We start from the raw sequence: 19,995 nt of genomic DNA on the forward strand, positions 1-19,995 counted from the left end.
AAGCTCCCCTATATTCTTTATAAGCCTAGTAGTTTGTTTTGTTTACCAATTTTCTGGCAAAATCTCTCCACCACCTATTTTCTGTGTGCCGGTTACTATGCTGTGACTAATAAAACCAGCACCCTTCTTTTTCAGTCTTGCCAGCTCATACCTTCCCCCAAGGCATAAGAACAATTTAGTCTCTTTACTTCTCTGCTGTATCTTGCTGGGTGTTTAAAACTCTAGCCTAAAAAAACTAAACAAGTGAAATGACTTGCCAAAGACAAGATTCTCTCTGGGATATGCAAGAGTGTAAAATTAAAAAGCAAGTGGTAAAATGAAGTCCTTCTTAAACATAACTTTCAGAAACCGGTTAAGTGTGAAGGAAACTGAAAATCCCTAATGCTTACCAGTCGTTCAATGTTTTGTTTTGTCAGTTTCCACGCGACAATTGAAGGACTGCAAACTTTGCTTCCTAATAGTATTTATTGTTTTGGTGCTATTGAAAACAGTGATAATACTCATTTTTAAGCAAACCCAACTGAAGAGCCCTCTGACACTGGTAGCACCTCTAAACTTTGACTCGTACCATATATGTCTGGATGTAACAGGAATTTAGAGTATTTTATAATTATTCTACGTGTAACTTCTGCTAACCACATTTTAACACTCAAAGCCTTGTGGCTTCAAGTCATCGCTTGTGAGTGTTCATCTTCACAAATTCAGGATTCCACCGAAGTTGTTTCCCGCCCATTAGAGTGCTCATGCTAACTCACTCGAGAACAAACTCAGTATTTACAGAGGTGGTCTTGCCGCTTACACCTTCATTCCAATCGACCAAACCTTAACTCTCTCCTCTCCTGGATGTTTTCTTTGCCTTACCTGGTCTGAGAAAAATTGTGCCGCCCCACACTTGCAGAGTTACCCGAGACACTTATCAGCTGCTCGCAGTCCCGGCGGTGGGGGTATGGAGGTGCTGGTAGTCTAGTCTTCCAGCGGCACAGCCAGGTACGTCATCCTCTTACAGACCTTGGCCGAGTGTGCGGGCAGGCGACGAGCACACGGAACCTCATGGACCCCGCTCCTCCGCGACAGGTTCAAAGAGATAAGTTGTTTAACCTGGGGCTAATCCAAAGTTCGGTGGGGTCGGCCCAGTCCAGGCCAGCTCACTGTAGCAAGGAAGGTCAAGATCACCTTGGAGCAAAGCGCGCCCGGACGACGGCTCGCACCGCAACAGGCCGCCCCAGCGTTCTCCTCGGGTCACTAGAGGACAGCCAAGTCACAGGCCCGCCGACAGCGACTATGGGCGGAGTCGCCCCCCCTCTTCCCGGGTGCCGGCCAACTTCCGGACCTGCGCGCGCGTCTCTGCGCCGGCAGGGCAGCCCGGCGCACCCCTCCCCCCGCCCACCGTTTCCCGGCATGCTCCGCGGAGGAAGGGACGGAGTCGACAATAACAAACCCAACCGCGGCGGTGTCCGCGGCCCTGCGGAGCCCTCGGCGCTGCCTTGGGGTCCCCGAGTCGTTCCGGCCCCTCGGCTCTGACTGGCCGCGGCCCCCTGACCCCCGGCCCCCGACCCAGAGCCGAGGGGCCTACAGCGTCCCCCCTCCGCCCCGACCCCTCCCTCCCGCCCGGAGTTCGGGGCCGCGACCGGCACCTGGGACACCGGCGGTTGTGTCGGTTGGCGGTGCCCGATGGGCGGTTGGTAGCCGCCGCCGACAACGAGGCGGTGGCGGAAGATGGTGCCAGGGGCTGCTGGCTCTGCTGCTGCCGCCGGCGGAGGAGGAGGTGCTGCCAGGTAAGTGCCGTCGCCGCCCGTGGCCCCTTCCCCCATCTGGCACCGGGGCCCCTCGGCGAGCCGGGAACGCCTGGGTCCCCACCGGGCCGAACGCCGCCGGCTAGCAGGTTTGTGAGTCGGCGAGCCCGGCGCATCGGGCCGCGGCAGGTGTTGCCCTGCGGCTGCCTCCCTGGCGCGACAGCCCCTGAGGAGACTCGCGGTTCGAGTCGAAGCGCCACTGGGCTACGGGAGGTGTGGGGAGGGCTCGCCCGGTGCAGGCCTACCTGCGGCTTCCTCGGCCGGGGCCGCCAGGGTCCCTCCGTGTAAGCGCCCCGGGCCGAATTTCGGGAGTGGCCGAGGGGGAGGGACGCCTAACCCACCGGGACGTACCCTCCCTTGTCGTCACCACTGCCGGGCTTAGCCCTAATATTGTCTTTGACTTGAAAAACCGGAGAGAGGAATTGGGCCGAGACCGAAAGAAGCGCACAGCGGGAGGATCGGAGAGATGCCTTTGTCCCGACCCCGGAGTGCGAGGATCGGTATAAAGTTACTCCTAGGAATGACTCAGCCTCCGCCAGCCCCACCGATAGATTTGGGATGGGGTGTGTTTGCGGATTTCACAACTTCCTTAGTAGAAGCAGGAGAACAGGAGAAATGGCAGCTTTTGAGGGGAATAGTTTCTTCCACCGCCTGGTGGATGTACTATGTTTATTGTTTATGGTTTCGTAATCTAGTCTTTTCCATCATGACTCTTTAAAGTGTGGTCATACCACGAAGTGGTGTGTGCCTGCATACCAGGGAAGACTAATGTGCTCACTGTTGATAGAGTCTCGTTACTGCCTAAGTCATTAAGCTAGATAACAATGTTTGCCTCGAGTTTACTATACGTAGAGCAATGATTTGGGCCCTGTGAACATGTGCTTATCGTTTTTATTGTATAGTTTCTTGGTTGTGTGTTGATGCTGATTGTGTGATTTATCCGAAGGGTTGGAAAGTTAGCAACTTAGGAGGAGACGACTTTATTATTTAAATAGACAAATCTGTGTTTAATCAGGAATCACATTATTATATTCGGTATTTGATAAAAAGAGGGTCTTTCCCATTCTGATAGGATATTACCATCAGAAGCAGAAGTACCATAAGGATTTTATTTTGGGGGTTATTTGGTTGTAAGCTAGGTGGGAAGGTATTTTTGCTTTTTGTAGTTAATGTTGTAACAGAATGTGGCCTAAATGAACACATTTTCTCAGTAACATTCCTGTCGTGTTTGTGTGTTTTTTTTTTTTAATTTTAGGGTTGTGTTTAAAACCTAAAATAGTTTTATAAAAGAGATGCTTTATGTTGGTATTTATGTTAAGAAATATCTGTTGATGGAAATTAGATAGGGACTCAGTCCACTTTTTAAAAGTAATTTTTTTTAGTCGATTTTAAATCTTTTATGTTAGTCAAATTTAGTATTGATTATTGGCCTGGTTCTTCTGGTGTTGTTGGATGACAGGGAAGACGGTGAAGCAATACTCTTGTCTCAGAATTTTTCTGGTCCTTGCTAACAAATACAAGTTGAGAATGTATGGCAGATTGACTCTTAGCAAATCAAATTCGTAAGGTCCAGAAGGGCAGAGGACACAAGACCTTTGTTTTTGAAAAGCCACATTTCTGAGCCTAAATTTTTATTGTGTAAGCTTGAGAAGAGCTTTTATTTGGCTTCTGATTTTGAAACTGTCTTTAAATTTTCATGCATTCAGCAAACGTTTTAACACTTGCTATATGCTTTACTTTGCAGATGTATGAAACTTAAACAAATGTTTTTTTTAAACAGGAATATCTAGTAAAATGTTCTTTTTTGGATAATGCTGTTCTCTAACCCAAGTAAGCTTCTCGTTTGTAGTATAGGTAAATAGTGGCTGAAGAAACTCAAGTGAAAACCTAGCAGTCCCTTTCTACACATATTCATTCATACAGTTATTACCTAAAATAGACCATTGAACCAGTTATTACAAGGATCATAAGAATATGTAAGAAATTGTTTTTGCCTTATAATAGGAAATTGGAGTCCTATATAAATATAATTACACTTTTGGAGCATTATTGCAAGTTTGAAAGAAGTTATGAAAGGGGATTTGGGTTTTTATGGAGTGTAGGGGGATATTTTTAGAAGCATGATCTGACATGGATAAGTCATTTCACTTTTCCTTAAAAAGATGTCCTAGGGGCGCCTGGGTGGCTCAGTGGGTTAAAAGCCTCTACTTTCAGCTCAGGTCATGGTCCCAGGGTTCTGGGATCAAGTCCCGCATCGGGCTCTCTGCTTGGCAGGGAGCCTGCACCTGCCTCTCTGCCTACTTGTGATCTTTTGTCTGTCAAATAAATAAATAAAATCTTTAAAAAAAAAAAAAAAGATGTCCTAACCACCTCAACAAATTTTGGCTTAGGATTTATCATGTACCTACTACATGCCAGGCACTGGTCAAGAAATGTTGGGAATTTGGCAGTGAACAAACCAAATCCTGCATTCAAGAAAAATAAGGAGTAAGAGATACATGTTAGGAAGAAAAACAAAACAACACACACACACACACACACACAAAACAAGGGAGGAGATGAGTATCAGGATTGGGAGGTTTAGATAAGTGGCCAGGGAAGTTTTCACTGGTTGGTAACTTTGGAATAAAGACCCAGGAGAAGTGAGAAGGCTGCTGTGTGACTGGGGCAAGAACATTCTTGGCAGCAGGAATAGTAAATAGGAAGGTTCTGAAATAATTGGGATATACATGAAAAAGTGAAAAGGTTACTCAGGGTGTAGTAATAGAAATGAGGGGGCTCTGAGAATGGTGATAGGGCTCTACAGATACTCAGGGTTTGGGGGTGATAGTAAGGAAACAGTCATGTACTGTAACCCTGCGTTTGCAAAGACATAGAGGTTTGTTCCAGGAAACCCAGCAAGGCCAGAAGGCAGCTTGTACCTAACATTCATTTATATTTTCAAGAAATGTTAAACCCCTGCAATACATAATTTTAGCTCCTGCAATAATGAGTAAGAACTTTGTGTGTAAAGCTTTGTATATAAGAAAGTAGGAAATTTTGAACTATGGGAAATTTTTAAAAAGATAGATTGCAAATGCTGGCTACTTTCAGACACTGGGGTAGATATACTGCTAGAGAAGCAGATTGTAGAGTGCTAGGTTGAAGAGGTATACTTACTGTTGTAGATAAAAGTATGTAAATTTTAATTATCACATTTCTGATTTGTTTATTATTGTGAGCCTAATAAACCTAATTGCCTATAAGCAGAGCTCTGTTGTGTGGTCCCTGAGAGGGTGAGATTTCTTTCCATCCCTCAGTGAAGTTGAGGTCCTTTTTAATTACTTTTTCCTAATATGTGAGTGCCTTCATGCACTTGTTCTTTCATTGGTTTGTTTCTTTCACAGCTGTTCAAGTGAGTACCCTGAGGATTATGGAATGACACCCCATACTCTTCACACTCCCATGTTTTAGCATTTTTGAATTCTCATATTTTATTGGCTTGTAATTATGTTAATGTAGGAAAATAATTGTGACTCATTTCCATTTCTTGTTACTGGTTTGGGCCTATACACGTTATTTTCCCCTCATTCTACACATAACAATTGATCAGCAACTATCCAGAAAATCTGTTGAAATATTAGTCAGATTATTAATATATATGGTTGTTTTAGCCATTATTTTGCGAATTTGAGTTGTACACATCCTTTTTTTGATATTGCTGTATGTTTACATATGGTTTAATAGAATTAAGCTAGTTCAATATTTGCTATATATAATTTTGATTTCATTTTTAAACTAAGTCATTATAAAATGAAGCATCAAACTATAACACTTTTGCTTTAGACATAATTAGGTGAATATTAGGAGTTTAAAAAACCTGAGTTCACTTTTAAAGGGAGTGTCACAACTTGATCTTGCCATTCCTTAAAAATTATACCATGCACAGTCCTGGATGTTATATTTCAGCTGGTGACAATAGTACAGAAAAAAATGGATGTGGCTTCCATAATTGGTATAATTTGGAGGCAGGAGAGTTGTTTTCTAGCAAACTTGACTTAAATTCATCTTAATGGCTTTTTTTTTTAATTTCTGATAAGCAGAAGTTATCAAATGACATAGCATGTATGAAAAAACATGTTTAAATACAATAATACTTACAAAGGGAATTAAGTTTTTGTGAAAGAGACTAATTCAGAATGACAAATCTATTGATATTCTGTATTGGGGCTTTTGTTTTTTAGATTGTTTACCCTTACTCCAAATTCAAGTTATCTAAGTCATGCATTTTTACATAATTTTTATGAATGGCAGGACAGCAAAATGTGTAATACATTTATATGTATTGATGGAAAGATTCCCATATTATGTTACTCAGCTCAAACAAGGTGTATAGCAGTATGCATAATGTTTTCTCATTTTTGTAAAACCAAACTGTCTGTATATACACATTTTTTTTTCTGTATACGCAGGAAAAAAAACCTAAAGCCAGACTATTAAAAGTATTCCTGTTGTCTGCATTCTTTGGGTGCTATCTTATATGAAGTTGCTTGTCTGCTTGGAGCTTCATTTTGGAGGCTCTGAACTTCTATGGAAAAAGTTCTCTTAGGGGGAATGTGAGGAAGATGACTGACCTACTCTTCTTTTTTTTCTTTTTGTTTTCCTCTTGGCAGAGAAAAAGGGTAAGATCAGATGGAAATAATCTGATTTGGAGGATTTGAAGTCCAGTTTTCAGTCCCCTGGGTAACCTAGACGTTCCATTTGTGGTGAACATTTTCATTGATGCAGCACACAGTTACCCCTCAGTGAGGTCAAATTGCAATTTCCAGAATTGCAAATCAGACAAAATTATTCCTAACTCTTGTTCTTTTTCTATGAAACTTTGGTCCAACATACCTAGTTCATTCAAATTTTATCTATTCTGCTGGACCTGAAAGCTACTTGTGGAGACTTGTAATCCCAGCACTTAGCACAGTTTCTGGCTTATGTTGGATATTTAACAAATAGAGAGTGAATAATGATTGAATGTGTTCAGTTTGGGAAGTCAGAAATTGAGGTTTTTCCCTTTGTTTTTTCCTTAAGGAAGCTAGTTCTTCTTTTTTTTTTAAATTTTATTTATTATTTATTTGATAGAGATCACAAGTAGGCAGAGAGGAAGGGAAGCAGGCTCCCTGCCGAGCAGAGAGCCCGATGCAGGGCGGGATCCCAGGACCCTGGGATCATGACCTGAGCCAAAGGCAGAGGCTTTAACCCACTGAGCCACCCAGGCGCCCTAAGGAAGCTAGTTCTAAATTTTGAATAGTTGACAGTAAACTGGTACAGTTGACTTAATCATTATGGTGGCTGTCTCTCAAAGAAGAAATTGTAAATTAATCTCCAGTTGATAAATTGGGTAGACAGTGTTTTTCACGAGTGTAGGAGATGGTTTGATATCTCCCATCTCCCCCTCATTTATAGCTGACTGTATCCCAAGAGGATCCAGGTGGAACAAATGTCCTTCTATGATGTGAGATTATTTTTCCCTCTGATAATTCCTACTACTTTATATAGGTAGTAAGAGCTCTGTAAATTCAGAGGGAAAAGAGTGGGCCACCTGTGGTTAGGTTAGCACTAGAAGTGCTAACAGAATCATGTTTTTGGACCATAGTTGGCTGAGTAAAATTCATAATAGAAATTGGGGGACTTGTATCTGGCAGAGCTATATAAAGTGAGAGAATGTAAGTTTCCTATAAAGAAGTGGTTGGAGATATTTCTAGAAAGGTAAACTAGGGTGTAATTATGAAGTCCATGAATGTTGGAGTTTAAAGTTACAATCACCACCATCTTTAGAGCTTTTATTTTAGTCGTTGCACAGCAAAGGAGTCTGAAATACACTCTGTAAAAGGTATCATTTCAGTCTGTGGATGGTAAACTATGTTTACAGGTTGTCTGAGCCTCATTGGGAGAGATGGGATTCATGTAAGGGTAAATCTTGCTTCAAAGTCTGCCCTTTAAATGTTAATGTAGCTTTAAGCCAGAGTTGGCAAATTCACGTTCTTAAAGAAGCAGACAGATAATGAAATTCAGTGAAACTGTGAAGTACTATACTGATGTCACAGAAGAGAGCTGCAAAAAAACAAGCTACAGAGCATGGTAGGCCATTGATTTATGTTCTGCTGTAGGCAACTATGAAGCTCTGGGGAAGATTCTTAAGGAGGGATGCAGCCTGATGACAGTGGTTTTAACCGGTAGGAATGCTCGGGAAGACTTGGAGCAAGATGGAGACTTAAAGGCAGCAAGTTTCCAGGCTCTAAAATAAGGGTTATGTCATTGGAAAATGAAGGGTTGAACTCTAGAGGAAAAATGGATAGGCTTTAGGAAAAACTGAAGTTCTGAAAAACAGGAAAATGATAGCTTTTTTGACAAAAGAAGTTGGGGAACAGTTTTAAAGGAAAAGCACTGAATTGAAATGTGGATATGTCAAGTTTGTGGTAACAACATGATTGCTAATGGGAGATACTTAGCATCAGGTGAGTGCTAGTCCTGTGCCTGGGGACGGACATCTGAATTAAACAACAGTAACTGATGTTTGCATTGCACTTCAGTTTGCATAACTCTGTAGTTTATACTTCGATTCTTTACATTTTTTACATTTTCACAACAACCGTGAGATTGGGAGTGTCTTTTTGTCGTCCAAATAATTTAAGTTTAGGAGTGCCTGGCTGGCTCAGTCTGTGGAGCGTATAACTCCTGAAATTAGTGTGAGTTTGAGCCCCATGCTGGGTGTAAAGCTTACTTAAAAAAAAAATCTTGAGGCGTCTGGGTGGCTCAGTCATTAAGCGGCTGCCTTTGGCTCGGGTCCTGATTCCAGGGTCCTGGGATCGAGCTCCGCACCTGGCTTTCTGCTCAGTGGGGAGCCTGCTTCTCCCTTTCCCATTCCCCCTGCTTGTGTTCCCTCTCTTGCTGTGTCTTCTATCAAATAAATAAACAAAATCTTTAAAAATAATAATTAAAAAAGTAAAAAATCTTTTTTTTAATAAAAAATATTTAAAAAGAAGTAATTTAAGGTTGATGAGGTTAATCAGGGTCACATAGTCAATAGTGAGGATAGGACTTAAATATAGCTCTCTGATTCCCAATCTCATGTTCTTTTCACAGTCCTGTTTTCCCTCTTACATGTAATAGCGATAACAGTTCGAGAACTAAATATGAATGGCCATGTAGGGAAGATGTAGAGTCGGAAGGCATTATCTAAACTGGGATGGCAGATTCGAGGCTAGAATGGGAGCAGCAGATGGTGGTCATTGTCTTGTTCTTTTAGTGGACCAACTCTTCTAGGGCACCATATTTCAGGTTCTTTATATCTTTGTGATGCATAAAGTGTTGTCTTTTTTCTTTTTCAAAATTGAAATAAGTATCTTTACCTCTGATTATAAATGTGATTTTTAAGGAAATCAGAGAAAATGAAAGTCCTGCATCCAGAAATAGCCATTATAAAAAGATTGATGTTAAATTGTTCATAATTCCAGTTAGTTAACCTAGTATTATTAGTTTCAGATGTACAGTATAGTGATTCAATGATTCCATGTATCATGCAGTGCTCATCGCAATACGTGTACTCCCTAATCTCCATCACCTATTTAACCCATCTCCCCCACTCCCTTCCCTCTGGTGACCATCGGTTCTTTAGTTAATCCATTTCTTGTTTTTCTTCTCTCTTTTTTCCCCCCTCTATCTTCACTTGTTTTGTTTCTTAAATTCCACGTATGACTGAAATCATATGGTATTTCTGTCCTTCTGTGATACTCTCTAGCTCCATCCATGTCATTGCAAATGACAAGATTTCATTCTTTTTCATAGCTGAATAATAATCTTGGGTGGGGTGTGTGTGTGTGTGTGTCTGTCTGTGTCTGTCTGTCTGTCTGTGTATACCACATCTTTATCCTTTCATCAATTGACAGACATGTGGGCTCCTTCCATAATTTAGCTATTGTAAATAATGCTGTTGTAAACATGGGGGGCATGCATCCCTTTGAATTAGTGTTTTTATATTTTGGGGGTAAATACCCAGTAGTGCAATTGCTGAATAGTAGTTCTGTTTTTAACTCTTTGAGGATTCCCTCCATGCTGTTTTCCATAGTGGCTACTCCAGTTTGCATTCCCACAGACAGTGCAGGAGTGTTCTTTTGTTTCTACATCCTGTTCAACTCTTGTTACTTGTGCTTTTGATTTTAGCCATTCTGACAGGTGGGAGATATTATCTCATTGTACTTTTGATTTGCATTTCTCTGATGGTAAGTGATATGAACATCTTTTCATGTGTCAGTTGGCCATCTGTATGTCTTATTTGGAGAAATGTCTGTTCATGTCTTCTGCCTGTTTTTTATTTTGTTTTTTAGGAGTTGAGTTTTGTAAGTTCTTTATATATTTTGGATATTAACCCTTTATCATATATGTCATTTGCAGATACCTTCCATTCTATAGTTGCCTTTTAGTTTTGTTGATTGTCTCCTTCACTGTACAGAAGTTTTTTTTTTTTAAAGATTTTATTTATTTATTTGTTTTTTTAATTTTTTTTTAAAGATTTTATTTATTTATTTGACAGAGATCACAAGTAGGCAGAGAGGCAGGCAGAGAGGGGGAGAGGAGGAAGCAGGCTCTTCACGGAGCGGAGAGCCCGATGCGGGGCTCGATCCCAGGACCCTGGGATCATGACCTGAGCCGAAGGCAGAGGCTTTAACCCACTGAGCCACCCAGGCGCCCCCAGAAGTTTTTATTTTGATGGAGTCCCAATAGTTTACTTTTGCTTTTGTTTCCTTTGCTTCAGGAGACATAGCTGGAAAATGTAGTCCAGACTTTTTTAATGATTCAGACTTTTTTAATGCTTATATATACATGTACTTCCTCACCATTAGTTAATAAAATCCACAAACAGAATAACATATACCGTAACTTGTTTTTCTTACTGAATAATAAATATATCACTAATCAGTATGTATCGAGCTAACATTTTTAAATATCTAACTAATGTCATATAGCTGCACCATCATTTATTTGACCAATCATGATTGACAGCTTTCTGATTTTTCATTGTTAAAAATAATTCATTGGATATATGCCTTTGTATACTTGTCTGTTTATTTGCTTCCAATAGATTTTCAAAGATATAATTGTTGGTTTGTACATTTTAATTTGCAGTTTAAATTTTGATACATACTGCCAGATTAAATCTCTTTATAAATTGTACAGATTTCTATTCTTTTTTTTTTTTTTTTTAAGATTTCATTTATTTATTTGTCAGAGAGAGGGAGAGCATAAGCGGTGGGGGGGGAGTAGCAGGCAGAGACAGAGGGAGAAGGAGGCTCCCTGCTGAGCAAGGAGCCTGATGCAGGACTCAAACTCAGGACCCCAGGATCATGACCTGAGCTGAAGGCAGATGCTTAACAGACTGAGCCACCCAGACTTCCCTGGATTTCTGTTCTTGTTAAAACTGCCAGTGTGCTCGTTGTGAGATAACAAGAATCAACACTGTTCATTTCAGTCATTATAGAAGTAACCTAAAGGGTAAAAACTGATGGCATTTCTGATAAAGTTTATTTTTCTGTATGCTATATATAGCCATTTGTCATAGTAATGTTGCTTGAACCATTTATCCTTTCCCCCAATTTGAAATTCTACTATTACTTTTTATCTGCATGTGTGTATATGAAGATATATTTGTATCGGTTTTGTTCCGTAAGTTATCTATCAGTGGGCCAGAATCCCAGTTTTAGTAACTGGTTAGACTATGTTTGACATGTTTGATAAATGTTCTCTCCTGTAGTGTCTGTTTCACTCCCCAAATATACATGCATGTACATTTATAAGTATTTATAATGGCCACTTATTTCTGGCTTAATGGACAGAAACTATAGACATTTTTAGGCAAAGGACCACATAATAATTTTAAGAGAATCTGTCATTATTGAGTTACTAACCTGTTGCTTTTAATTTTAAATTGGGCTAGCTTGTGTCATACTATTCATTTTATAAAAATGAATTTTATATAGAAAATGAGCATTGTGGCAAATTTTAGAAAATCTTGACTATTTGGTGAAAAGTAATACCATGTACTTATGTACTAAGGCTGAAATTTTGTCATAAAGTTAATTTCTGTTTCAGCAGCAGTTGACTTTTATGGTGGCACTTTACCATTGCATATAAGAATTTAGTTCTAGATCATTTAGATGCAATCCACTTAGAAATTTGATAGATTTTATGTAAGTTAAGGGAAAATGTGCATAATTAGCAATCCCAACTTCCTAAGTTGATGAAAGGGTTAGCTCTTTTTAATGTTTATTTTTTCAAGGAAATTTGTGTTTTGCTAAGCTTATCCTCTTAAATTTTAGCAAATGTAATCGAGGAGGTTAAATCATTGGTTTTTACCAGGAACTCAATTTTACATAACCTGTTTTTGGTATTTTTTTGAAACGACACTTCCTTTTTGCGAACTTTTGCCCATTCCTTCTTGATACAACTTTTGTATACCTCTATAATATTGTGTATTGCATTGTAGTGTCATATTCATTTTATGTGACTAAGTTCCTTGAAAGGAGATAGCATAAACTTACTTTTTTTTTTTAAATCTTTAGAAACTTGCACATTAAACAAGTTAGAACGAGTTTAACGTAAATCAGTCTGAGATTTTATAAAAACCTGGAGGAATTGACCAGTCTGCCCTTTCAATTTTTAGGTGAGGAAATGAGATTTGGTGAAATTAGGCTCTCAAGGTCACAGAAGTAAAGATGTGAATCAACGAGTAAAACCTAGATCTATTTTACTTCTGTTCCAGTATTATTTCAGGACGGATTCTCTTCATTTTCAGGATGACCGAATGTGTGTGTGGTTACTATTACTAATGCCCCTTTTTTTGCTTAATGTTTTAACAATTATATAGCAAGGAGTGAATTCAGCTTTGTTGGATATATAAATTGTACATTTTTTTTTAGATTTTTAAAAAATTTTATTTATTTGACATAGAGAGATCACAAGTAGGCAGAGAGGCAGGCAGAGAGAAAGGGAAGCAGGCTCCCTTCTGAGCAGAGAGCCCCACGTGGGGCTGGATCCCAGGATCCTGAGATCATGACCTGAGCCGAAGGCAGAGGCTTTAACCCACTGAGCCACCCAGGTGCCCCTAAATTGTACATTCTTATAAATAAAGTACTCCTGTGGATTCTCTTTGAGCCATTTTGTATTTCTGATTTCTCAGTTGTGGTTCTTGCTCTAGTCCTTCTCCATAGCCTTGACCTCATTTATTAACTGTCTAATGTCTTAGTACTAGGTATAGAAGACACTGTGGTTGTCTTGAAGAGAGATGTAAGGCATGGCCAAGTTTTCTCTAGCTGTTTACAATACAGTTTGGGAAATGTAAGGCATTTGGCACATGGGGAAAAATGTAGAGCAAGACATTTACTTATGTTCTGGATATAAACACTAATATTTGATTAGCTGAAATTTGAAGTTGAGGGCCTTAAGTGCTTAAGGAAGATTGTTAACAGCCAGTAGATTGGTGAAGACTTTACAACAGGATGTTTGTGAGTGACATCATGGTCACAAAATGGAGGCAGTGTTGTGACATGAGTAAAGACACTAAAGACCAAGGCTTATTCATCTTTCATCAGGAGGTCATTTTAAATGATACGGAGCTTCATTAACGAGATGCAGAAAGGCAATATTAGATTGTTTACTCCAAGGGGTTTAGACAAGTAAATGTTATAAAACGTTTTTAGTTGGGGACAAGTAAAGTGACATTAAAATAAGACCTCAGATTTTTTAGTTGGTGGCGTCCTCCAGGGTTGATTTGAAATGAAATCCACTGGGTAGAAGGAGCTCAGTTAGGTTATTGTCGAGCTTGGGTATGCAGTAGTAAGCACTGAATTAGATAGCTTAATTGAGAGTAAGTGGGAAAGAGGAGTACAGAGACGAAAGAGTACTTATTCACATATGACATGGTAAAGTTGATTACCATTGGTGAACCCAAAAAGGTCAGTAGAAGAAATACTTCGGAGATGTTTAAAGTAGAGATGATTATTACTATTTTTTTTTTTTTAAATTAAAGAGCCTTGGAATACCTTGGCTCTAAGGAAATTACCAATAGTTAGCTAGTTGGATGAGATCTCTCTCAATTAACTATTTGAACTGTTTTATTTACTTACTGCAAGTAGTATTCTAAGAGTACTTTTGCTTGTGAGAGTCTATTCTCTCAATAGATGGTCTTGAATAGTTTCTGTTATGTAGCAAGAGTTACTGCCTGTCCCTAAGTAACAATTTGGAGTTTATAATGTGCAGTTGGCTTTGTGCTAAATATTAAGCTCTTTGCATAGATATTTTAGTTGTTTTCCAAAAAGCTTTAGGAGACAGGTATTGCTAACATTCCCATTTTACACATTAGCAAACAGAAATCTAGATGTGTAGTGATGAGAAGGTTTTTTTAACTCCACAAGTTTTTAGTTGATAATAAAGTCATGTGACTCATGGATTGTCTGGAGAACATTTAATTCAATAAAATTTTATAACTGATTTAGATTGCACAAAATTAGTCTTTATAGAAGTTTTATATTTCTCTTAGGATAATTTAAAATATTATGAACACGTTTATTTTGTTACCCATTTAGAGCATTTAATGATTTTTATAATTTTTATTAATTTTTATAAACCATACTTTACAGGTAGAATCTGAATTAGAACTTTTGCTTACACAAAAATTCACGTCCATCACCCTATGTGTCCAGTATGTGAAGTATAGAAAAAAAAATTAAATGAGGATAGAAATCTTTCTTGAACCAAACAAATCTTGCTGTGAAACTGTGATGTGATCACTTAGAAATTAGTAACCCAGAGTTGAAGTAACAGCTAAAGACGGAGTAGATTTTTAGAAAAGATTCTAGTGATTTAGGAGCTAAGTGATTTAAGGTCAGGCAGGATTATGAGGAGATTTAGATGATGGGGAAAATGGTGATCTATATGATATCCCTTTGTATCGAACAGGACAGAGTGCTCATGTAAGAGTAGTGGAACTTTAGGACATTTACTGTTTCTTTCACGTCTGGCTTTTTGAATTGTTAGTTACATTTTATTAACCTCATAAGATTGTTCAGCCCTTCAAGACAGAGATTGAATTTTGTCTGTTTCCTTAAATAGATGGCTTGAGCCCTGTACATAAACTTTCTCTAACAGAATCTTGACTAGGCAGGCACTTTGGATATCCTCAAAGTCAGATTTCTTCTCCTGGCAGTGATAGTCCAGGAAAACTCTTTTAACTTGAAAGTAAATTTTATTTTTCATGTCTGGTGATTTTTGCTGAAAAATTAAAGGCTGAAGGTATAGTTTGAGAGTAAGAAAGTGCTGCATATCCTTTATATTGTATATAGATTAGGTATTGGTGTAACATGAAAGTTGGATTTGTGTATTTCTGTATATATGTGCTTACTTATAGGAAGTTGTGATTTTCATTGTATTTGCAATTATTGTCCACAAAGCCCCTAAATATTATACATTATTTGTATATTTTTGTTTAAAGATTTTTATTTATTTGACAGAGAGAGATACAGTGAGAGAGGGAACACAAGCAGGGGGAGTAGGAGAGGGAGAAGCAGGCCTCCTGCTGAACAGGGAGCCCAGCCCGATGCGATGCAGGGCTCAATCCCAGGACCCTGGGATCATGTCCTGAGCCGAAGGCAGACGCTTAAGGACTGAGCCACCCAGGTGCCCCTATTACTTGTATATTCTCTTGTTCATGGACTCGCTGCAAGTATGATATGTCGAGATTTGCTGTATGCAACGTTCACAGTTCTCTTTGAGAAATTAGGAAAAAGAAATTCTCTTAGCACCACAGTGAGAAGCTGCTTTGAGAATGTATTTCAATAACTCGCTATCAACATAAGAAAATATGACCACTAGGTGTGGGATGAAATTAAAAAATTTTTGTCCAGTATGAATAGCACAAAGTGTGGGACACGTAATTTCTAACATGCATGGCACCCTATATAGGCATTATCAGGAGTTAGTTTTCAGCACAGACAAGGTTCTTTATAGTAGGCTTTTATAGAATGGACTTGCTTTTGAGAATAACTCCTAGCTTTGCTCAAAAAAGCAAAAACAGAAACATAACCAATACAGAAAACCAGGTTATTGAGCCAAGATTTTTTAGCTATACTATTTTTCTTCTCTTGTAGGGGTGAGGAACCTCTGAAAGTGTTCTGTAAGTTTTATTTTGTTCTTGTATTTTTATATTTACATTTCATGGAAGTTAACACCAATAGGCAATGGAATATTGAGCCATGTGTAACCATCATTTTGTATCAGTTATCTCATGGCCTAATCTTGTTTCAATTATATGCCATGATATTCCCCCCTCAGCTCCTGCTGCTACTTCCCCTTCTCTTGCAACTGTAGTCTTATAAATTTGAAGAACAGATACACCCACAATAGCCCAGCAAGGAAAATGTTTTCTTTACTTTTCTCAACTCACTCAGCCTATAAATAGCAGAGTAAGAATTTAAGCCAGGGCACCCCTGGGTGGCTCAGTAGGTTAAGCAGCGGCCTTCAGCCCAGGTCGTGATCCCAGGATCCTGGGATGGAGCCCTGTGTCAGTCTCCCTGCTCAGGGGGAAGTTTCCTTGTCCCTTCCCCCTTCCCACTCTAGCTTGCTCACAGGCACTCTCTTTCTCAAACATAAATAATAAGTCTTAAAAAAAAAAAAAAAAGAATTTAAACCAGGTCTATTAAGCTCTTCCTGTATAAAAGTCAGTTGTTTTTCCCTCACTTTAGGTCAGATTATAACCAGGAAGCAGCAAATTGTTTCAGTAGATTATTTACTTTATCTAGTTTACTAGATTATTTAGCAATAAATTGCCAGCAAATATTCTGGCAGCAAATTGTTTTACTAGATTATTATTAATTCCAGTACTAGAAGTATTTTTAACACTATTCACAAGTAGTGAAGTATTTTGTATACACTTCAACTGTACTTCAAATTTTTTCTATAAGAAATTTTTTATATAAGAAGCTTACCTGAGTCATTGGTGTCTGGAGTTTTTATTGAGGTCCTATTATCTTTACATGGTAGCTCACCTTTAGTCTCTAACTCTTCTGGAGGTCCTACTTCTGTCTTTTAGTCTCCATTTCTTCTGGAGATGGGAACTGGTACTGTGTATCCCAAAGCCCCCGTCATAAATCATATTGTTATACTATTCTAAAGCCCCCAAACAGAGACATTCCTGTCAAATAGGACATCCTAGAGACCTCAGGTTCCCCTCCTCCTAGCCAAGGATAAAGTCCAGACTTCTCTTTGGATAAGATTAGTTCTTTACTATACAAGGGAAATGGGTACTTACTGCTCTAGGATTGTCACTGCCTTCATTTCACTGGGGGTGTGAAATATGTGTTTTATGCAAAGAGAACAATTTTTGTTTAAACTCACATCTCTAAAGGTTTTTTGTTTTTTGTTTTTTGTTTTTTTTACTTTATTGTATCTCTTTTCTCTTAGATTGAAAGTCTAGAACTCTTAGACTGAAACTCTTGCTCATTTAATAGGTGAAAATTGTCTTTTTCAGATTTATATTTCTTTGATTACTGAAGAGGTTTCTTTTATTTTCCTCATTGGTTACCTATTTGGATTACTTTCTTACGCACTGTCGCGGATGTTTGTGATTTTCTTACTAATTCATAGGATTTTTTTTTTTTTTTAAGCTGTTTACCCTTAATCTCTGTTGTAACGGTGTCCCACTTACCAGTTTTGGGGAGAAAGTCAGATCCCATCTTTTGATACTTGGATTAAATGATGAAACAGGTAATGGAAAGGCAGCACTGGGAGTAGAATGGGTCTCCCCAACTTGCTTATTCCTGTAGAACAGTGTCTAAACAGCCCAAGGGCTTACAGAGCAAAGGCCACTTTGAGTATTTCACTCAGGCATGTTTTCTTGGCTACCATAGTAAGTTCTTTAGTGTACATTTCTCTAGCTATAAAGTTTTCAGAGAATCCTCATGCACAGATGATCCACAGCATGGAAGAATTTCCAGTCTTGCCACATGCAAGGAACCATGTTATCTGTGTACCCAAGGGAATCTTGTTCTCCCATAACCTAAGATCACATCAGCTCTTGGAGGGCAACTTATTTTTCCTTTGAAAACCTTACCATGTCAAATTTGGAAGTGTTCTGCCATCCCACCCCCTTACTTACTTTTAGAATTTTTTTTATATTGCATTCAAGAAAATGAAGACTTTAAAGTGATAGAATTGGTGGGGGAAACAAGTATTGGAACTTATACAGGAACAGCAAAATGGCAAGTCATGGAATGTATTCACTACATGTGTTTAGTAGTACATTCATGTTCTTTCCTTCTTGACCTTCTTTTTTTCTTGACCCAGCCATAGATTTGAACTCTGGTTGTTTTTGCTATATGACTTTGAGAGATTATTGAAGTTTTTTAGAACCATAGTTTTATCATTTGATTGATGGAGATAATAGCCTTTCTCACAGTAGAAATTGTGAGGATATGTAGCTGGTATGGCTTTTATTTCACGTTAACAATCAGTGGTTATTAAGTCAACAATATCAATATCTTTAAAGAATAAAGCAGAAAAATGCAAGCATATATTTTAGAATTACTTTTAATTACAAATAATTGCATTTTTATAGCTACTCTTTTGAAAGTAGATGTCATGGAGTTTGTTGTATAGGTTGCCCAGTCAGATGTACTCTTCATGAGACTAGGCAGTTTTATCACACTGTTTGTTTTATTATCCAAAATTAACACACACACACACACACACACACACACACACACACACACACACACACACACACACACACACACACCACCTAGGGCATACTAGATTCTCAGGTGAAATTTTATTGAATGAATGTTGTAAACTGAGATGGGTTCAAACTCTTGGATCTCCTATGTACTAACCTTCTACCTTTAGACAAGTTGAGTGATCTCTGAATCTTCCCTAAACTCCAAAAAGAAACTAATAATATGGTTATCTTACATGTTATGAAAAATAAGGGAACTATTGCATATAATATTACTGAGCATAATGACTGACATAATGAATTACTCAGTAAGTGTTACTGATGATTATTTTATGTTGTATACTTGGGACAGGTGAAATAAATATGAGTGTTTTGTGGCTGTGGAAACCATAGCCTGTGTTGTTTTTGTGTGTTTTTGTTTTGTTTTTATTTTGTTTTCGCTATTCCCTTTTATTTTTTACTTTATGTTTCTGGTTTTGTTTTTCAATTTCAATTTCAGTATAGTTAACATAGAGTGTTCTGTTAGTTTTAAGTGTATGATACTCAACAATTCAACACTTTACTCAGTGCTTATCATGGTAAATGTACTCTTTAATCCCCTTCAGCTGTTTCACCCATCTCCTCCTGCACCTCCCCTCTGGTAACCATCGTTTTTTTTTTTTTTCTCTGTAATTAGCAGTCTGTTTTTTGGTTTTTCTCTCTCTTCATTCACTTGTTTTGTTTCTTAAATTCCACACATGAGTGAGATCATATGGTATTTGTCTTTCTCTGACTTCTTTCTCTTAGCTTTATTCTCTCTAGATCTATCCATGTTGTTGCAGATGGTAAGATTTCATTCTTTTTTATGGCTGAGTAATTGTGTGTGTGTGTGTGTGTGTGTGTGTGTGTATACACCCCACATCTTTATCCCTTCATCTGTTGATGGACACTTATATTGCTTCCATATCTTGGCTATTGTAAATAATGCTGCAATAAACATTGGGTTGCATTTATCTTTTTGAATTATCATATTTTCGTATTTTATAAGTGCCCAGTAGTGGAATTACTGGATCATATAGTAATTTTTATTTTTAATTTTTTGAGGAACCTCCATGCTGTTTTCCACAGTGGCTTCACTAGTTTGCGTTCCCACCAACTGTGCATAGGGATTCCTTTTTCTCAACATCTTTGCCAACACTTACTGTTTCTTGTGTTCTTTATGTATTTGGATAGTAATCATTTATCAGAAGTATCATTTTCAAATATCTTCTCCTATCCCGTAGGTTGTCTTTTAGTTTTGTTGATTTCTTCCTTCACTGTGCAGAAGTTTCTTACTTTGAATAGTTTATTTTTGCTTTTGTTTGCCTTGTCTCAGGAGACATACCTAGAAAAAAAGTTGCTATAGCCGATATCAAAGAAATTACTGCCTGTGCTCTTTTCTAGGATTTTTACAGTTTGTTGTTTCACATT

At 38.5% G+C, this 19,995-nt stretch overlaps 1 protein-coding gene across 4 annotated transcripts in view; it reads left to right on the plus strand.

Moving 5' to 3' along the window:
- The first annotated feature begins 1,398 nt into the window (after window positions 1-1,398).
- Window positions 1,399-19,995, plus strand: part of RB1CC1 (RB1 inducible coiled-coil 1) — a 93,480-nt gene continuing 74,883 nt past the window's right edge. For all 4 annotated transcript variants that reach the window (XM_080800067.1, XM_080800068.1, XM_080800069.1 and 1 more), the window contains exon 1: window positions 1,399-1,775. The gene's annotated coding sequence lies outside the window, so the exon portion shown is untranslated. The remainder of the gene's footprint in view (window positions 1,776-19,995) is intronic.

This window comes from Martes martes (genome assembly GCF_963455335.1).
Source record: "Martes martes genome assembly, chromosome: 4".
In the NCBI taxonomy this organism is placed as follows: Eukaryota; Metazoa; Chordata; class Mammalia; order Carnivora; family Mustelidae; genus Martes; species Martes martes.